Here is a 21352-nt window from a genome sequence, read left to right as displayed (position 1 = left end):
TAATGGTCAAGGCTGAACATGTGAGTGAGGTAACTGTAGCTAAGAATATGAAGCTATATCATAGGGGCTGAGCCTGTGGGTACTCTCAGGGCTGGCACCAGCTTAGCAAGCAGGTGCTTGGGGCGGCACGTCCAGGTATTCAGCAGCAATTTGGCGGAGGGTCCATCGCTCCCAATTGGAACGAAGGACCTCCCACTGAATTGCCGCAGATCGTGATCTCAGCTTTTTTTTTTGGCTGCTTGGGGTGGCAAAACCCCTGGAGCCGGCCCTGGGTGCTCTGGGGCTGGAGCACCCAATGGCAGCCCCCCTATCAGCTGCCCCCTTCCCCCACAGTCCCTCCCACCTGCCAGTGGGCCCGACCGGTCAGCATCTTCTCCTCCCTCCTAGCACCTCCCATTTGCTGCAAACAGCTGTTTTGGGTGTGCAGGAGGGGGCGCAGAGGAGGAGTGAGAACACAGTGTGCTCGGGGGAGGGGATAGAACTGGGTGGGAAGAGGTGGGGCATGGGTGGGTCCTTGAGGGAAGGGGTAGGGGTTGAGCATCCCCTTCTCCTGCCCCCATACTTTCAAAAGTCAGCGCCTGTGAGTTACATAAAGAAAGAGCTACAGCATTGTATAAAAGGCCAGCTGCACTTTTGGAGTCCAGAAAGTGCATCTGAGAAGACGAGAGCTGTGCAGAAAGAGCCGGAAGCCAGTAAGAGAAGCTAAAGACAAACTGCTGCAGAGAGAGAGAAAAGAAAGCTGGAGTAGAGCAAAACTGATAGACCAGGAGCTGAACAACAGCAGCAGTGATCTGATTTTTTTAAAAGAAAGCAGCAATGGATTTACAGAGTAAGCTTAATATTCTTTTAATTATAGCTTTAATATTAGTTTAGGATAATTTTTATAGTATTTAATATGTGCGTGCTTGAGATGTGTATGTGTGTTTATTTTACTTACTAAGGTACACTTTAAAGCAATTTAAGATCTGCTGTCAGTAATTTGTTGCAAACTGGCCACTTGCAATAAATTGCTTTGCTTAGTAACATTTGAACTATATGCTATTGTAGTTTAAATGCTCTTTAACTTGCAATAAGAGATTGGTGTCTCAGGGATTTTGTGCATTGTTTAGGATTTTTAGGATACACTGTATTAGGGATTATTACTTTAATGAAAAGATAATTTTGTTTTGGAAAGATTATGCTTGTCAATTACTTTATCAGTCAGTTTATATATCTGTCCTTTAGAATGCTTCTTTAGGAACCCAGGGAACTTTTACCTCAGGAAGAACAGGTTAAGGGGCCAATAGGTAGGTTAGTATAGCAGTGCCCCAAACCTCATTTTATGGGGTAATATCACAAGGTACTTGAGTTTATGATGCTTTGATTTACAGATGATCTGTGCTGGATGAAGCATGAGGGAAGCTGGCCAGAGTAATGGTGACAGTCTCAGGCTGAAGCTGATCTCATTTATATCATAATGGCTTTGAAGTTCCTACATCATCACTGGATGGGTGGCAAAGAAGAAGTTCTTTGCTTCTACCTTAACATCCACAAAATCTCAATCAGTGGATTTGATGTTTGTGGTGAACAGCTTGGTTAATCTAAAATGCCTTGACTTGGTAGTTGATATTAGTCTCTTTCGTTGTGATGTAATTTCAGATTGTTTTGTAGGTAAAACTGAGCAGATTGTCTGTCTGTGTCAAGGGACACAAACAGATATTTGAAGAGGACAATGTTAGGTCTTCTTAATATTCCTGGCTGAGTTTAGGCAATACTATCTGAGGTGTTTTATCATATGTTTTGTCCTTTGGACCAGTGTCCTTCCTGGCTGGTGAAGAAATGGGGTCCATTGCTAGGAGATCATGGACCCCTTCTACGGGAGGACAGGATGTTGGCTTTTCTTCAAGAAATGGTTACTAGTCTTTGCTCAGTAGACCATTATTTAAGGAGATTAGACTGTTGCCATGTGCTCTTGACAGGATAGACTATTGCATTGTGGTCCACATGGTGCTACACCTTAAATCAGCTCAGAAAGTGAAGTAGGAATGCAGCTGCTAGGCTATTAAGCAGCCCCTCTTGTTAGGGCCATAGGACACCAATGCTCCAGGACCTGCACTGGCAGCCAGTTGGTTTCCAAGTGTATTTTAAATACAGCTTTTCAATTTTTGTGGGGGAAATTTAATGAATTTTTTTGATTGTGTTTTGATGTATAAAGAGGTCAACAGTTCTCAATGTCAAAATTTAGACACAAATTGCACCAAAAAATCAACACTTTTTCATTAAAGTTTTTCCACATTTTTCAATCAGTTCTCATTGTAACTGAGCTTGTAAACTCTGGTTTGAGGTGTTGAGCTTGACCTGGAGAATTGTAACTGGCTTGTAAACTCTGTTTGAGAGACCACCTTCTCCCTCTGTCATGCTGCCAAATCACATCTGAAATCAGTGTAGGTGCTGCTTGAGCTGGAGTCCGACCTCTGAGTTTGAAAACAGAGGGAGCTGTTGTCATTGGATTCTCTCCCCTTTGGAACTTGCCTGACCTCGTTTTGAAATAGTCTTTTGGAGGGAGAGGGATGAAAGGGGCTACTATTGTTTTCAGATGGGGAAGAATTATTGGGCTTGAGTTGTACTGTGGCTAGTTATTTTGGGCTTGTGGATGGGAAGTACTTGCTGGCTTTATTTTTAATTTGCTTGCATTTTTAATGTTCACAAGGGTGCCTAGATCTGAAGACTGGCGCTTTTTAAAGATGTTATAAATCTAAACAAATCAAAGGAAAATGATGTCCATTTTGTCTTGGATGCATGTCTGTCAAGGTTGAGCACTATGTCATAACAGCAGGCCAGCCTCTTTATGTGGGCCTTCTAGTATACATGGATTCTATCTGAAAGAGAATTAAAAAAAGGAAAAGTTAACAGGAGTATAGGGTGTGTAAAGTGGTATGGAGTGACTTTTAACAAAGGGTTATGTAGAAGGCTTTGTGGGAGACCAGCTGAGAGAACCCCATTGCATTTAGAGCTCATAACTTTATGAAATGAATTTGCATCTGAATAGAATCCTCCGACAACATGAGTTTGAATAAATAAGTGTTTCTTTTATTATTTACTTTAAGTGTAAATAATCTAACTGGCCACTGGATGTCACCACTGTTCCACACTAATGTATCAGACTGGGCATTTATCCTGTAGTACAAAGCTCACACTAACTACCTGACATATGCCCGCCCCAGCCCATGACTTAAGGGTTGGAATTTACTTTGTTGTGCACTGTATTGAGCTGCATGTGATATGCCTTTACTAACTGAGAAGATAGCCAGCTATGTCTGGGCTGAGGATTAAGTTCAGTAGTGACTGCAGCTGATAAAGGGAAGAAGTGAGCCAACCAAAGCTCTCCTGTATTAGGAAGTTCAATGTACCACACAGAACAGAGAGTAGACAAGGTCTGAGGTTTTCACTAAAATTATTCATTTGTTGTGAATAGACAAAATATGATTGGTAGCTCATACTGGAAAGAATCAATTTAAGTTTCCCTTGGACTTGACCAGGGCTGCTGTAGTTGGTTGGCTTGTGTTATGCTAGCTAAACTCCTGCTCCTCTTTATGCTGCTGAAAACTTGAGGCAGCTCCATTGATTTTTAGTGACTTTCCTCTGGCATTAGTGAGAGCAGAACTTGAACTTGTATACTGGCAAACATCTTCTCACACAGACTAGCTAGACTGACCTACAAAGCTTAAGGCAGAGCTGAGAAGAGAACCTAAGTTTCGTGACTCAGTCCTCTGCTTTAGCTACCCAGTTCCTTCAGCAGTCCGATATGGAACTCAGGTTTCTTTCTGCTCAGATAACTAATAGGAATGGCTATTAAGAGAAGGTTTCTTATAGGATGTGCCATCTAAATAACAGATGGGTCCCCAGTTATTTATAAACTATATATGTGGGCCAGACTGTGGTTGTCTCTACATGAATATGCAAGGAGAAGAGTATGGAGCATAAGGTGTTTGCTCAGTACTAGGACTGGGAGAGTGGAGCACAGCTAGTGACACTGCACTCCCTTAAAGGGGCAGGACCATAGTCCCCTCCTATTGAGGGTCTTAAAGGTGTAGTGGTGATCCTTGCAATATGTGCTCTTGATACCTTGGAAGAACTCAGATGAGTCAGCCAACATAAACCTGAATATTTTTATTTTAAGCAAGTACTTATAAATCCAGCTGAGCTTAAAGTGAGCTGGAAATTCTCATAGCTGAATATCTGTCTCTAAATGCTTAGGATCTGCTGGGGTAGACTACCTTGGCCCCCAAATGGGTGGTGCCTTCACAGTTCCAGTAGAATCCTAGAAGTCAGGTATTGTGAATATGACAGGAACACTTGTAGATCTGTCCTGCCCAGAAAGTCTTAGTGGATTGACTCATCTGCCTAGCAAAAAAGGGGTGTGTGAATAGCAATATGGTGACCATTCAGCTTGTTGGGAGAACTGTGAGAGGAGATTATTCTGTTCCTAGTAGGTCCTGGCTTTCTCTCTTTCCTCTAGGTGTATACCACTGCTTAATTATGCTTCTATGTCCTTACTGCAATGACGCTTTTCTCACTGATCTGGGATCGTCCGTTGATAACAGCACAATGTTTATGGCACCCTGCAGCCTTGTCAACTCTACAGTTATCTAGCAACTGTGTGTATATACGTGATTGTTCTAGCCTAATTTTAAATGGTACTATAGACCAGCTCTGTCTGAATCTGAGTAACAGAGAGTTGATTGTGAGCAACTTTGAAATTCATTAGCTGCTGCTGGCTTTTCACTTGTTTAGGAGTGTTTTCTTTGGATCTGAATGCAAACTGACACTCTCATAGCTGCCTGTGTGCACAGCACTGAAAGAACATGTAGGGAGACTGTGCTCTTGCCATGGAGGACTTAATCTAACTCAGATCTGTGTGACTGTACATGTTGGGTTATAACTGAAAGGTCTTGGTTAGAAATTCTATCCTGGGGGAAGAGAGACATTCTATCTGTGGCTTTTCTTCCAACAAACAATGTCTTCTGTGCATTGTTGGGGTATATTTAATGAATTTTGTGGCTGTAGTTTTCAGGGCTGGGTGTGGATTTTTATCAATAGGTCCTATTCTACCATGCCTCTTGGTATGCACAAAACTTCCATTGGGCCAAACTAATCTGGCTATAACTGCCTTTTAAATTGAATCCCCTTACACCTGTGATAAATTTGGCTCTTTTGGCTTCAATAGGAGCTTTGCATGGAACAAAAATTCTGATGTGAGTTGGCATCTGGGCTCACAAAACCCACAGCTTTAGCTCTGACTCTTGTGATCATATACATGTCAAATTTCAGCTCAGATTTAACATAAAAATAAGAGCTGTGAAAATATGCTGTGAGATGATTTCTTTAGTGAAACTGATCACTAGGGAGACAAGCTTTTTACTGTGATTTTTTTGGAGCTGAAGGGCCAGAATTCTAGCTCAGGCTCTTTAAATATTTGTGCCATGTATTAAATAATAGTGGAAGTGAATTATGGAAGACGGGACAGTCCAATTCAGAACTGTAATATTTTAAGATCCTTGCAGTCCTGTCTGGCCAGTTCTTCAGCTAGTGTATTTCTAGTATACTTGTATTGGTTTGGTCAAAACTTCATAATAGATTTGGTGCTAAAAAGTAAAGAAATGAAGAGGGGCAGGCCTGACTCTGGCAGTCTGAACTCGTGTCCTCCTTGCAGAACTGTAAACTGTTCCTCTTGGGTAATGTGTGCTATCTCTTGGTTGAGGACTAAATACGCTTATGAGAAAATAGCGCAGCATGTGTTTTTTGTGTAATTGCATAAACTGTCCTGTCTCTCTTCCCCCTTGAAGGGGGAATAGCCAGTGCAGTTTTTTCATGTGGGGGGGGGGGGAAAGGAGAGAGAATTGCAACAACCATGTGCAGTTCCCGCAGAGATGGTGCTAAGTCCCTTCACAAACTCCCTTCCCACCTACAGAAGAGGCAATGTACCTTCTGGCTACAAGAGGGAAGGGGGCAGCTCAGTAGTGAGATGTAGCATGGTCTAGCTGTGAGCAAAGGGCAAGGGAGTTGTGTCCTGCCCTGACCCATCTTTAGTATGTAGCTTTGGCCAAAGCACTCTACCTATGTTCTTTACTTCCCTAAACATAAAATATGGCTGCTGGTGAATATTCAACATGGGGAGAGTAGCTGTGTTGCTAGTTAGCACTTAACCTAGTACATTCACAAATTCTAAGTTTTAGTATTGGTGAACTGGGAGAGAACCCTATGGACAGAATGGTATACTGGAGGGAGAGGAAGGCTGTAGGAAAATCAAACCATATATTTTTGCCATATGGAAGACTTTCACTTTCACTTATGATGAAAAGAAATGCTGCAGACTAACTAAATATTGCATTGCATTTATTGAATATCATCTTTGTCATACACCAGACCAGGCTGTGCCAGATTGGGCAGTTTAAATATTTCTGAACCTCTTTAAGAGTTCTGGTCTCCTTGACTTGCTGTCAGGATTTTAGGTAGGGCTAGATATAACTTATTAGGATTGGATTCTTATCTATTAACTTGTAAAGACATCTGTCTGTGGCCTGAGAATGAAGCCATGTCCGCACTACAAACTTTGGTCAGTGCAAGTTATGATGGCATACAGCCACCGAAGTTTGTATATAGCCTGGGTGCTTGCATACTTGACTGCTTGCATCAGTGCTGTGTGAACTCACCAAGAGCGCTTGTGTCAATGCAAAGTGCATGTCTGAGTGTAGGTATCCCAGTGTGCCACATACTGCTGTCCTGCGCTAAGCCTTTTGGGAAATGTTGGCAATGCATCGTGCAGGGATCTCTGGCAGCTAAGGGTCAAGTTCCCAGTGTGCAACTTTCTCTGTCCTCGCATATTCTATGATTTACTCACCTTTTTTAAAAAAATTCTACAAACCTGTGTGGCACTTCTTGGTCTCTGACAAATGCATGGAACCAGCAGAGTTCTGAACTATTCTCATGAATACGGCAAACACAGGATGCAGGATTCTCCTGTATTTGCAGACCCTTAGGAAGTACTGCAACAACTAGGGACATAACGATTTCTTGGGACAGTTTACTGAGGGACATAGCGGAAAAACAATTCAGTAATGTTGTTGGCATTCAGGGAGCAGTTGCAGATTGGAGTGCCATTTCTGGGCCTGAGAAACGAGCACCAACTGGTGGGATTGTAATACAGGTTTGGGATGATGAGCAGTGGCTGCAGAGTTTATGGATGTGAAAGGTCACATTTCTGGATTTGCTTGCAGTTGTGTAGGGCTCCTGCTACTCTTGGCAATGTGCAGGACATAATGGATGGATGTGATGCAGTGGGGTTCCCGAACTGTGTTGGGGTAATAGATGGCATATCTATCCCTATTTTGACACCAGTCCACCTTGCCACAGAGTATATTAATAGACAGGGCTCTAGTTTTCTGTAGTTATACAAGTGTTGGTGGATCACCATGAATGCTTCACTGATACCAACGTGCACTGGTCAGGGAAGGTGCCTGACACTCACATTTTTAAGAACACAGGACTGTTCAGAAAGCTGCAAGTAGCGATGTTCTTTCTTGACTAGTGGATTGCTATTGTCAATGTTGAAATGCCAAGAGTGATTCTGGGAAACCCAGCCTACCCCTGGCTCATGAAACTGCACACTGGCCACACTGATAGCACCAAGGAAAGATTCAAATGCTGTCTCAGCAGAATGGTGCTTGCATGATCTCACTGAACATATTCCCCGCTCTCTCTTTCTCATCAGAGTCAGGTGTTCTGTAGATGTGGAGAGGACATCCCCCAACACCACAATGGGAGAAGCTGCTAATTAAAAAACAGAAGTATCCCTTTCCATTGTGACTGTTAATCCAGTGAAAGAAGATTAAAAACTCCCTTCCCTTATTCCCATAAATACTTTAATAAGACATACTTGACACTTTGGAGCATGTGTGCATGGCACTGCTCTCCAGTCCCAGCCATGGTGAGTTTGGCCTGCCATGGGTAAGAGGGGGAAGGACTTTTGCTTGCAAGAAGGAGTAAAAGTTCAGCCCCTAGTCCCTGGGTATAAATACAGGGCAAAGGCACTGAATATCAGTACTGTTTTTCCATTATTACAGGAGGCTGTAAGTGATTTCTCACTTCTGAGGGTAGAAAAGATACAGAGAGCACAGCTGCTCCTGGTGTCCCAAAGCTGTCCAGGCCCATTTACCACATGCCTGTTTACTGCGATGGTGCCAGCTGAACTCCTTGTGCAGAGGCCTGGGAATGTGGCCTACCATGGAGGAAGAAATAAGACAGCCCTCCCTAGAAACTTTTGGGAGACTATTACAGAACGTTTCCATGAAAGTTTCATCAGGGTCTCTGGAGGATAAAAGGGACATCCCTATTCACATAAACAGAGTGGTCCGCACATCCCCACTGCCTAGCCCAATGGGGAGTGAAAAGCGGATGCCAACTCTACCTCTCTTTGTTGTACTGCTGCCTCTTCTCGTAGGAGTAAAACAATGAAAGTCAATACTGTGTTTTGTTAACATGGGGATGGGCTGGATGCCATCTTGAAATGTAAACATTGTAAGCCAAAATACATGCACACACTTTCCCAAGGTGTCCCTTTCCCTTCATTGGGCTCAGCTGGCGGACCTGGCTAGACTGTAGCAGAGTCTCGAACTGAGTCACCCTGCTGAGTCTCCCCTCCTTATCTTCCACCTCGCTGTTCACAGCAGGGATCTCTGTCTTAGGCTCCTCCAAGGTATCCACGGTGCTCTGTGGAGTGCTGGTGGGGTCTCTGCCATGTATGGTGTGCAGCTTGTTGTAAAAGCAGCAGATCTGTGACTCAGCATCGATTGTTGGCCTCCCTGGTCTTGTGGTCTGCCTTGCAATGGTTCTCTGTTTTCGTATGTCCTTGCTGCTGATCCCTGTCCTATCCATTTGCCTGCACCCCCCCCATGCAATTTGTTCCTACATGTCAGCATTTGTACAGCTGGTCCATAGCTATGCCTGCACAAACCCTTCTTCCCACAGGCCCAGGGGATCCAATACGTCTACTGCATGGAGCTGGCATGGTTGGCTGGGCAATTGCATGCAACAAGAGAGCTGCTAGGTGTCCTTGCCAAGGTGGGCAATCAAGCAAAGGCATTTCAAAAACGCACAATCTTTCTTAGTGTTGTGTGGCTTCTAGTTGCCCTGATCCCTGTGGAGTGGTTTATAACTGTGACCAGAGCTGCCACTGTTGCAGGCGATGAGGCATAGTGGGGCAGCTGCTTGGAGGACTGTAAGGGTTGACACAAAGTCATACAGTGTCTACACTTGCACTCTGGTGTCCTCGGGTTAACCAAGGCTCTGTGCCATTCAGTGAAGTGGTTATACTGCATTGCTATAATGGGTGCTTATATTGGCCAGAAACAAATTTGAGTGTAGATACATGGACAATAGGTTGATGTAAGGTGATTTACCTCAACCTAACTTTGTAGTGTAGATTAGGCCTGAGGCTGCTTTAATTTCTGGCTTGAATTACCTATTTCAAACTCCTTAGCAGTGGCACTCTGTATTTAGCCTAGGGTCTACAATAATTGTGTGTTTTGTAAAAGGTACTCTTAAAGAGTCATTCAGCTTCACTGTATTTACTACCGGCATTGATTTCCTTAATGAGGACTATCTTGAATGGATAGCAAAATGTAAACACACAAGCTATTGTGTTTTAAGGGAATGGAAGTGAGTGTATATGTCCTGTCTATCTGTTACACAAACCACCAGTTACTTAAGCATATCATTGGAGTCAAACAAATTGGAACTTCCTGTTTCAGGTGATGTATTTGACATCAAGTAGTTTTCTTGCCTCATCTCAGTCATTCTCCTGCTAGTGTTGACAGAGGCGAGACTTACACAGCTGACATGCTATCTTTAACATCAGTCCCATGTTTCAAGTCAGTTAAAGCAGTCAGTCAGTGATGCATAGTCTCCCTCAGACAGCATAGTCTATCAATATTATTGCCTGGTAGCGTCAAGGAGGAGTTAAGGTTATAACCCATTCATGAATGTTTTGTAAACTTGTACTTTTTTTTTAAAAGGCTCTATGGGATTAGACAAAGAACTCAGAGCTAGGAGACTTTAGTTCAAGTTCCAGCTGTGATTCAGACTTGTATGAGATCGTGGGTAATTCATTTGCACCAAAACTTTCAAAAGTGGCCACTCTTCTTCGGTGGTCAGCTTGAAACACATTAGATCTGATTTTCCTGGAAGGCTGAAAAGTCAGAACTGCAACTGAAGTTCAGTGGCAGCAGTGGACACACACCTTTGTCAGCTAGGCCCAAGTTGTCTCCCAAATATTGAGGCATGCAAAATCCAGTGGTCACTTGTGGAAACTTAAACTATTATCTTTTTGATCTGCAGATTTTGTGTGTGTGTGTGGCTGAGGGGAATGAAGGATATTTTTCTACCTCACAGGGTTCTTTTGAAGCTTAATTAACACATGTAAAGTGCTTGGAGATTCACAGATGTGCTTTCAGATTGGAAGCTCTTTGGGGGCAGGATCTGTCACCTTTTTCTGCCTAGAAACTCCCTAACAAACTGTGTGAGGTCCTTGTCACAAATATCTCTAATGTATTGGAAGTAAAAGTCTTTGAGGAGACAGTTGGGAAAGCACTTAAACACAATACCACACTTTCAAAACTGATCTAAATTGTGTGCTCAGATTCCTTGTTTATGTACAGAATAGGTAACTATGGTGAGTATCCATTCATGGGCACAGGTGTGAGACTTGCACGGGTGGTTTTGATGACCAGTTCTGGAAGCTTGTCCACTCTCTCTGTGGAGGGGTTGAGCGTTAGGGAGGTGCAGAGAGAAGTGTATGCGCTGAGAACTGGGTGCAAATCCTCTTCTGCAATGAACTGCAGTGATATTCCTGCATCCTTAATGCTTTTAGCTGAGTGTTAGTGAAAATAGTCACCATTAGAGGTGGTGTTAAGGATTCAATAGTCTTAATGAAAAACTTTCAATTGTCATAGTTGTTTTCCTCAATACACATTGAATATAGTTGTAAAGACCAATTTCCCTGTAGAGCATACAAAGGAGATTCCCTGAAGGACATCATGGTTCATAAATCAAGTGAACTATACAGTACCATGAACTTCAGGTCTGTGTGGGTTTTTTTTATTTTTTATTTTTTTAACATGTGCTACAACACACATGTGGCTTAGTTTGCCTCCTGTTACACACATGACCACTGAAAGGGTGTGTGTGTGTGTGTGTGTGTGTGTAACTTCATCTGTAGCCAATATATGTACTAATATTCACCAAAGAGTAATAACATTAATACAGTAGACTTGTATTAACACACTGTTTTTACAAGTGGGAAAACAATTCCCGAGCTTCCTCCTGAAAGCAGGTTTTATTTTCCAAATACACATAGTGTATGCTTCCATATCCTCTAGAGCAGTGGTTCTCAAACCCTTTTTTTCCTGTGGACTACTTGAAAATTGCTGAGGGTCTTGACGGACCACTTAATGATCTTTCCAAATGTTGTTTGTACAATTAGCTAACCATTGTAAAGTGCTTTGGATAAAAAATGTTATATAAAAAAATCCTTAATAATAATAATTAGCTTTTTTGTTGTACAAATGAAAGCACACAACTCATATTTTTGTATCAGTAGTTTTACCTTTCTAATGCGATGGATGTGCCCTCTCTCCCCTGCCACGGCAGCCCCTGAACTGGGGCTGGGAAGGAGTGTGTCTGTCTGTCTGTCCGTCCCTAACAGCTGCAGCCCTTGAGCTGGGGAAAGTTGCCTCTTTCTCTGGCCGCCGCAGCCCTGCACATCCCAAATTCCCTTCACCCCACTGCCCCCTCCTATCTACCCCCACTATTCCCTCCCAAGGCCAACACCTCACCTTACATGTGCGTCTTCTCCAGGGTCCAGGCAGGTGTGGCTCCACTAATTAGGTGGGTGGCCCTTCATTTTGTCGTGTGCGGTCGCTCAGGCACGCACCTTAGAGGGAACTATCTGCAGACCACCTGAATGGAGCTTTCGGACCATTGGTAGTCCGTGGACCACAGTTTGAGAACCTCTGCTCTAAAGCAGGGTTCCCAAACTGTGGGCCACAGCCCAAAGGTGGGACTGGGTAGTCCACCATGGGCAGAGTTTGGAGTGGCAGCTGGTGGTGGCCCCTGCCCAGGACTAGGGGAGCCCAGCACCCTGGCAGGCAGCAGAGGGTGAAGTGGAGCTACTGGGCTGTGGGCAGAGGGTGAGGAGAAGGGGCCAGTCCTGAGATGCAGCGGCTCCCAGTCCCAGGGGGCCTGGAGGAGGCTAGCCAGTTTGTGGTCATTCCTGCTATGAGCCACTGCACCCTGTGATCCATGGCTGTTGGGCCCCCTGGAGTATTGACCTTGCAATCCCCCCTCCCCCAGGCACTGGGGCTTGGCAGTGCCATTTTGTTTCTGCCTGGACAACACTGTGATTGGGACTGTCAGGTGATGGCCCAAGCACCTGCCTCTGTCTGGCACTGGTAGCCCCTGAGCTCCTCCTTTGTTCCCAGGCTGGGGTGTCTGTGAGCTGCGCCTGGGTGCTGGGTGGGTGATCGGGGCAGGGCTGCCAAGTGACAAGCTCCAGGCACTCAGCAAGCTGCTAAGTGGAGGGTGTTGGCAGGGGCTGGTTGTGGCACCTGCCTGACCCCTTTGCCCTCTTGCTGGTCCTGGTCCCTACTGAGGTGAGGGGCCACACATGCTTGTCAGTGCCCCTCTCCCTGACGGACGCTTGTTAATAGTGAGCCTCAGTGCCTATTGCAGCTGCACAGTCGGGTCTCATGGGGGTGGGTGTTCTAGACAGAGTACTGGAGCCTGACAATGCCTCTTGCCTACAGACATCACTGGTATGTTGGTCGGATTAAGGTATGTATTTTCTAAATGTGTCCACTTGGTTGCACTATAGCTTTATAAATCTTTACCCCCTTCTTTCCCCTCCTCCCCCCTCCCCCTCCCCAAAAAAGTTAAAGCTTTCTCTTCTGATTTTGTTTACAGGATTAGTACTTCTGCTTTGGGGTGTGTGTGTGAGAAACTTTATCAGGGGTCAGACTCTGGTTGTTCCCAGGGCTCAGGCCTAGTACTTCTATGAGATACTTGGCTGTAGAAGACCATCCTGAGTATGGCATGTAGATCAACAGATGTAGTAACCCACACAGCGTCAGCATTCCTAGGTCCACCATATCCTCCAAGAGTTTAAAACAAAAACAAAAAACCTAGAGCAGGATTTACCTAGGCCGGGGATGTCACATTGATGCACGTCTAATTCTATTGGCCCTAATATCCAGAGTATGGCAAGATGGCCTGTTGCACGTAAAGCTAGGTGAAATACACATTTCAATACTGCACTCTCTGAACATATGCAGGCCAAAAGTGTAAGGAAGCCTTCCATGATTTCTTTTATACTCTGTAATGGGATGCTAACCAGTTCAGGGAAGGAGAGGATAACCTTTCTTGCCTGGCAGTAATTGCTAATGTCTTCCTTGGCCTTCCCTCCCTCCGCCCTTCATGGTGGTAATTCTCTGTAAACTCTGTTCCATTGTGTGAGGTATTCTGATTTTTCATGTGGGCTTTACCAATCACACATCTTTGGCAAGCCGGATTTCTTCTTGTGATGCAAACAATTTATCAGCAGAAGTGGGTCAATAGCCCTGGAAATTAATGCTATTTTAAATAGCTCCGCATGTGTATTTCAGGGTAAAGATCCCATAGCCTTATTTGTTTTCTGTCTAAAAATGGCCTAAATTCAGGTGGGTGCAATTTACTCCACTTATTCTATATCTCTAATTAAACTAGAATACTTGATTGAGCTGCGAATTGCATTTTGGTGGAATTCTCCCCCAAAGTACTTTAACCTATGAAGTTAATGGATAGATTGCTTCACTTGAACACTTTCTTAGACCTACATTTTCTACTAATATTCAAAACGTGGGACACTAAGTACAATATTACCTTTAAAGATCAGGCATGGGGGACAGTGTTAAGTAATGCATCACTTGGCAGCCCTGCCACCCAGCTCATAAGAAGACTTTGGCTTTCACATCAGAGAAATCTTTGTATTGCTGCCAGCATGCTTTCCACAACACTGCTTCATGGGTGTGTAACACTTCTGAGAGGGAAAGACTCATAGAAATAACAGGCTACCCCATTGTGCAGCAAGCTTATACACAGCTTGTCACAGATAAAGTGCTAAGTACTGGCTGAGTCATCCAAGAGTGACTCTTCACATGCTGTGTGTGTGTGTGTGAGAGAGAGAGACTGGGTAGCTGAGCTGTTTGCTTCATTGCTAAGGGCCTTGCTTAGAGGTGGCTCTGAGAGAGGTGACCTTCACAAATATTGGCCATATTTAAATAGTGCCAATGTCAACTAATTACCAATCATCCCATGAAGCAAAGATTCTCTAAACTTGCTCTGAGCCTTGTCCAAATTCCTTAAGACAGAAAGCCTGTTAGTTAACTACCTCCGTACCTCATAGGTGATCCTGAAACACTCTTTAAACAGCTTAACACCCACAGACCTCAGACACAGACCCATAAACAACAGTCAGCTTTATTATTATAACTTGAGGGAGGGGACACACAATTACTCCTCTCTTTTGACAAACATATCAATCCATAAAAGGTCTCCCTATTTTTAATACACATTATTTGGGTTTGATTTGTTTTTTCTCTTCTAATCTAATTAGTTTCTACTGGGATGCCCAAGTGCTCATTGCATGTGCCCATATTTACAGGCAACACTGCCTTAATTCCAAGTTAGCATTGAATACATGTATCACTTCAGCTATGACACCTTTAAGGTGCTCTTTAAAGTAGGTCTAAATGGGAATTAAACACCCCGCAGCTGACTCAAAGTTGCGAGACTATGACATTGCATGTCTGGGCTGGTGCTGGTGCTCTGGGACCTTGTGAGTGGGGAGGGACCCAACCTCTAGCCAGAGGTGGAATATCTACACTGCAATTTTTAGCCCCACAGCCTGAGCCAGCTGTGGGTGTGTTAATGCAGTGTAGACATAACCTTAGAGGACACAGTCTCCTTCAAAATAATTTCAAAGGTTAGTCTGGAAAGTTATAGTTAAGGTTGAACTTCACAGAAAGACCCACAGCATAATGGAAACATACAGCTGAGGTCATTCAAATTTGAGAGAGTCACCCTGAGAACAACCAAAATGATGATTAAATTGTCTCAGTGAAACACACACATTCTAATTATTACTGACCATTATTTTTAAGCTGTGTGGTGGGTGCATAACGGGTGCAGAGCAAAGACTGTGTGGGCAAAAAAGCAAGTGAGTCTGATTTCCTGTGTAGCCTAAAAATAGGTAAAGCTGTGTATGAATGTGAGAAAGATGGGGGCTAGAGGGACAACGTGGGAGGGAAAGCTTAAAATGGCTTTTATGTGACCATAAAGGACACTCTTCTCTTTTTTGCTTTTGTTTTATAGTTAACAAAAGGATGGCTGTCTCTGCTAGTTCTTCTGTGGTGTTGGTATATCAAATGTGACAACTGGTATTCAGGGGTTGTTGAGTTCCGACAGTCACTGAGGTACTGTTAGAGTAATATGCCCATTGTCTCCACTGTACTTTCTGAAAATTTCCTTCTGTAAGTAGGCCACTGTGTGGCAGGAACATAATCCTAGGTGGGTAGCAATAATGGCAGGAATTAGGACTGTACAACTACAGGAAAAAGAAGGGAGGATGCCATAGGGGTAAGGGACCTGCTATTGAGAAAGAGAAGAGTTAAGGGAAAATGGTAATGCCAAAGTGGATCCCAAATGAATTTAGCGATCTCCTACAGGTTCTAAGGGCTTATCTGGCTTTCAGACTTCTGCCTGTTAGGTCATTGATTTCTGGCTTCAACTTACTGTTTTGATTTTTTTTAAAATCTCTGGTATGCTGTGATTCCTCCCCGCACCCCACAACACAAAGCCAAATCTGTATGATTAGAATGAGGCCATTGTGCTAAACCTCCCACATGTGGTTGCAGCATAGAAGACTCAAAGGAGAAGCTGATGTTGCTAGAATGCAACAATCTGCACAACAAAATGTGTATTGATTCTCACCCCCACCCCATCAAAACACCCTTTGTTTCATGAGTACAGTCTGAAATAAGAGGTCTCTAATTTGCAGGAAGGAAGGTACAACCCAGAGCTTCAGCTAGGGTGGAGAATCTGCCACCAGTGCTTTTATCTTCTAGTGGAGTAAAACTGGGGGCCTTGCTATAACTCTCAACAGTGCTGCTACCATAAATGGTTTGCTGCCACACCAGAGCGGAGTGGGGAGGAAGTGGCTAGTTTGGAAGAAGCTTTCCCAGAAATACTGGTATCTTATACCTGCCACCATCTCAATGTCTGTCTTTTGATTCAAGTATTTCTTATGGAAGACTTGTCTTGGTTGGATAGTTCTATTGCAAAGGTATTATACTCTTAGCAAACAATTTTTCTTTCCCAATATAATCCATAGCATTCTCAATGACTTGTCAGCGATCCCAGTGGGAGAGTTGAATATATTGTCTTCAATGGTAGCTTGTCTTCTGGTCTCAAGTGACTGTAAGACCGCTACATTTGGCACACTGATGTATGGAGCCAGATCCACAGCCCACCCATGGTGCCTTTGTGCTATTCTGGTGATCAAAGGAGAAATAGTGTTGTCTTAACCAGCCTCTGGGGAATCCTTCTAGTGCAGCAGGAGTCACTGGGTGGCACAGAGCCAGCCTAATAACCATGCTATCCTGCCAGGCCCTGGCCTTATGGGCATGCCTGGAACATCTCTCTGTCTCTGCAGTTCCTGGTTGCCAGAATAGTCCCTTGGACCACAGGGAGTTGGGCACATTTCAGCACAGTCTTAGTACTGATCTAAGATGCATAGGCTAATCTGTGGCATCCTCTTCCCCCAATATCAGATTAGTACAGGACTAGAGGGAGTCAGCTCTGGCAGACCACAACATCCATCCTATGATCTGATGCAACAGCAGTTGGCAATCAGCAGAAGAGGGAAAACTTCTGGACTTGCCTCAATTATACAAATTCTTTACCCAGCTTCAAGATATACAGCAACAGTTACAATGGCTTCAGCTGCCAACCAACCATAAACTGGAGCTCCTCTCTCCTTCCAAAATTGAGTGACAGTAGATTGATTGGATGTTACTATTTGTCAATCTCCAGCAGCAGTGCAACTCCATAGGTTGTAGAGATTCTCTTGCTAAATGAAGATTCAGTCTCCTCATTTCTTGCACTGTGTAGAGCTTTGAAAGTGGGATAAGGGTAACTGGAAGTGGTTATAGGGACCCTTCTCTCATTTATTTTAGCCAGAGTCCCGGCATATTGCAAAAAAAGTACATTCCAGCCAAGAATGACCACTGGCTAAAAGCACTGAGTCACAAGAGCACTGTCTGCCTTTACTTCTGGGATTTGACAGCACGGTCAGGCTGACTGTTGTGCAAGTTCATTCAGGCTTATTCTTGTCCTTTAGGCTCCATTATTAGCAAGCTCTGGCTTGCCTCAAATACCAAAGCCGGCGCTCACTGGAAATGTACTCCAGACAGTGTCCTTAATATTTTTACTTGTAAAGCAAAGCTGTAAGTGGGGAGTCAAATCTCGAAGTCCTTAAAGCTCCATTGGCCAACCCACTTGTGACCTGCAGACGGCCTTTGTCCTAGGAGCTACTGCAGCCAATTCGGTTCAGTAACGGTTGTCACATAGTCCTATTTGCTGCATTGGCTTGGGGAGGAGGAAAAGATTTCACCTCTTCAGTCCCAGTAGAACTCTCCTGCATGCAGCTCAGGTGTGGGGCAAGGACTTTGCCTTCAATCTGACCTTTTTCTCCATGGATTCATAGAGTTCAAGACTAGCAGGGACCATTATATCTGATTTGACCTCCTGTATAATACAGGCCATTGCGTTTAACACAGTTACCCAGCACTGAGCCCAATATTTGTGTTTGACTAAAGCATCCTTTTAAAAATTGATCCAGATGCCAAGAGTTGGAGAATCAACCATTTCCCTTTACAGTAGAACTGGTTGCAAACTTTTTGACAAAATACTTTTTGTTGGAAAATACCAATTTGTGGGAATCAAAACTTTTTTGTGGGAAAGGGACAGTTTCGGCAAAACTGTAACTGGGAAAGGTGCATCAGGCCCACAGTCCATTTCTGGGCAAAATGAGAGGGGGAGACACCCTCTCATCCCAGAGCCACCGATAGGGTGGTGATTAGAGCACTTACTTTGGATGAGAGAGTCCCTGCTCTGCCTGATATGGAACAGGGGCTCAGACCTGTGTCTTCTACATCCCAGGTCAGTACCCTAACCACCAGGCTACTGGCTGTTCTGGGGTTGGTCTCTTTCAGTCCTTTAAAAAAAAAAATTAATGAGAAAAATCTTAGTTTTGTATGATACAGAATCTCTCTGAAATTGCAAAAAATTTCTTAGGGATGGGAAAGCTGTTTCCCATCCAGCTCTGCCTGGTAATTTGTTCCAAAGGTTAATCTCCCTCACTGTTTAAATAGCAAAAAATGCCTTATTTCCAACTGGAATTTGTCTGACTTCTGCTTTCAGCCATTTGCTCTTGTCTCACTTTCCTTAATGCTAGATTAAAGAGCCCTTTAGTACCTAGTATTTTCTTCCTGTGAAGGTTCTTGTACACCATAATCAAGTTACCTCTCTTTATAAGATTGAGCTCTGACTCCAAGGTGCCTTCTCCCCCCGCCCCAAAAAAACAAACAAACAAAAAAACAAAAAAAATAAAGAATTGTGAGCAAAACTTTCCCTGACTTGCACTGGATATTTTAGGAAAAAATCAATAGTGGCATGTGCAAAAGAAGAGTACTTTTGTCTGATGCTTGAAATAGAACTAAAATGTAGCTTTTCTGTGTTAAGCACTTTATAGTCAGTAAGTCTTGTCACTGTGACACATTGCTGTCATTTATACTGAGATTATGAAATGCTCTAACCAGCATGCTAAAATAAAAGTGGATCACAAAGCAGTTTTGAAGGGACCCATCTCTTACGGTACAACTCAGTAAGGTGTGGAATATCCTAAAAATGAATGTGAGGAAGTGGCCTTAACCTCTGTATTCTGGGCAGCCTAACAGACTAGTAACAGGATTTAAGTCTATAATTAAGAATGCTGCTAGAGTGTCTGTCACTATGCCAAGCACATTTCTCAAACCTGTCATAATTGTCTGCTTGGTCACTCTTATTTCACGTAGCACAGTCCAACTGAAATAGTCTATGGTGCTCTGCAGTCTAAGATCAAGCAAGATCATTCTCTTTAGAAAAGGAAGATGTATTTTTTTTCTATAGCACCTTTTAACAGGAACTGAAACAGCTTTACAGACATTAACGAACTAAGTTTCCCAACAGTCTTGTAAGATGGGTAAATAACATGAGAAAAGGCACAGGCAAAGTGACTTGTTCAAGTCGTGGCAGACTGGAAGGGTGATCCAATGACTAGCCTGGGTCTTGACACCTGCCCCCTCCCCTCTGCCATTCAGTCCATGATTTGCCATCTATTTCCTATGTGTCTGTAAAATTAGGATATCTACTTCAGGTGTGCTGTGAGATAAAGACTTTGAGGAGGCCAGATACTATGGTAATAATAGGGTTATACAAGTACCATAGAGTGGGAAATAGTCCAGGTCTTCTTCCTTACCTACAGTACCATCCTTTCCCCTGTGCTACAAGATACGTGCACTAGGCTGTCTAGCTACCAATTTGATAAGTATATTATAAATATCTTGGATAGAAAGAACATACAGTTCTGAGAACTCAGTATAATTCTCACAAGTTAACAGCGCAGTTTGTAGATTTCCAAACACCTTCTGTTTGTCTCCCTTTGAGTATCAAAGGGTCTAAGAGGATAATGCAAATAACCTTTATAACAGTTTGTCAGATATTGAAAATCAAATGCCGAATGCAAAGGACTTAACTGAGCACCAAGCAGAAGGCTTCTGTGCTGTTCCATCATAGCTGTGATGTTCTAGCATGGTCCTTGTTACAGTATGACAGTAGCACAGGAATTGTCTGGTCATGAAAGTAGAGACCTAATGGGTGTGACAGAGTGGTATATGTCTGTCTGTATTAATTTGCAAACTCCATTCTATTTCATGAATGCCATCTTGATTGTAAGACTGTCCTGAGCCTTTACTTTGGCTTTACAGCCTCTAGCTTGAGCTGAATTGTCCAGGAAGTGTCAGGAGAAATCCGGGCTCCTAGCAGGAGGCTAACGATGGAATGTAATCAAGAGTTGTTAGCCTGGGTGTCTTGCACTCAAATGGAAGCACCCCAGAACAACGAACTGGCTACAGCTCTGGTAACAAGCATTCCTAGTCTAGACTGGTTTCAGAGTAGCAGCCGTGTTAGTCTGTATCCATAAAAAGAACAGGAGTACTTGTGGCACCTTAGAGACCAACACATTTATTTGAGCTCACAAATAAATAAATAAATGTGTTGGTCTCTAAGGTGCCACAAGTACTCCTGTTCTTTTTTTTCTAATCTAGACTGTAGGTGAGCTGCAACCAAGCAACAACTCACCTGATAAGAAACTTGAAGCTGCAGGGGGTGGGAGGGTTACTTGCTAGAGGTGGCTGAAACTTTATAAAAGGGAGACTCCCTCACCAGCCACTTTGAGATAAGACCAAAACAAGATGACAAGACTGGTGAGGAGGGACCTGGGACCATGAAAGGGCTATGGGAATGATGAGAACATGGGAGGGGGAGGAGGTTTGCATCCAGGTTTGTTTTTCTGTAGATTTGTATAGCCCTGGTGCTTTCACAATGAGTGAAATGTGTCTGGTTTAGAAACTCCTTTTGAAAAGTCTGTGTATCCCCCTTCTTTAACTATGTAGTTTCTGAGGAAGCTGAAACTCTGGTGTTCATGGCATAAACACTGAGAAGTTAAAAACATAACATGGTCTTACTGGAAGATTGCAGCGTAACACTACTTTTATTTCTTAAAAATCAGAATGTTAATGCACAAGAACAGAGAGGCACTATTCACCCTTCAGCTGATGGGTGCTGGTCAACGCTGGTTCTCCACTTGTGAGGTAACTCCCTTCTCTTCATGTGTCAGTATAATACCTGCATCTGTAATTTTCACTCCATGCATCTGAAGACACTTACCCACAAAAGCTTATGCCCAAATAAATCTGTTAGTCATTAAGGTGCCACCAGACTCCTTGTTGAGTTTTTTTTTTTTAGGGTTGTATTTGCAGATAGTCAGTCATACAGCTGCTGGCTAGTTGGGACTTGCTAATGTTTTCCAAATGCCTCATGACTTCTAGACCTCCACAATGATTCACCTGAAATCTTGTATGAAGAACATTAATCTATTCCAGGGGTCGGCAACCTTTCAGAAGTG

General features: G+C 43.5%; 1 long non-coding RNA gene across 3 annotated transcripts in view; it reads left to right on the top strand.

The window, feature by feature from the left end:
• Positions 1-532: 532 nt before the first annotated feature.
• LOC120374346 overlaps positions 533-21352 on the top strand; it is a 65690-nt gene continuing 44870 nt past the window's right edge. For all 3 annotated transcript variants that reach the window (XR_005586022.1, XR_005586025.1, XR_005586023.1), the window contains exon 1: positions 533-829. This is a non-coding gene — a long non-coding RNA (uncharacterized LOC120374346). The remainder of the gene's footprint in view (positions 830-21352) is intronic.

This window comes from Mauremys reevesii, linkage group 11 (genome assembly GCF_016161935.1).
Source record: "Mauremys reevesii isolate NIE-2019 linkage group 11, ASM1616193v1, whole genome shotgun sequence".
Taxonomy (NCBI): Eukaryota; Metazoa; Chordata; order Testudines; family Geoemydidae; genus Mauremys; species Mauremys reevesii.
The sequence above is the reverse complement of the archived record's forward strand: the minus strand, read 5'-3'. Positions and strand labels throughout refer to the sequence as shown.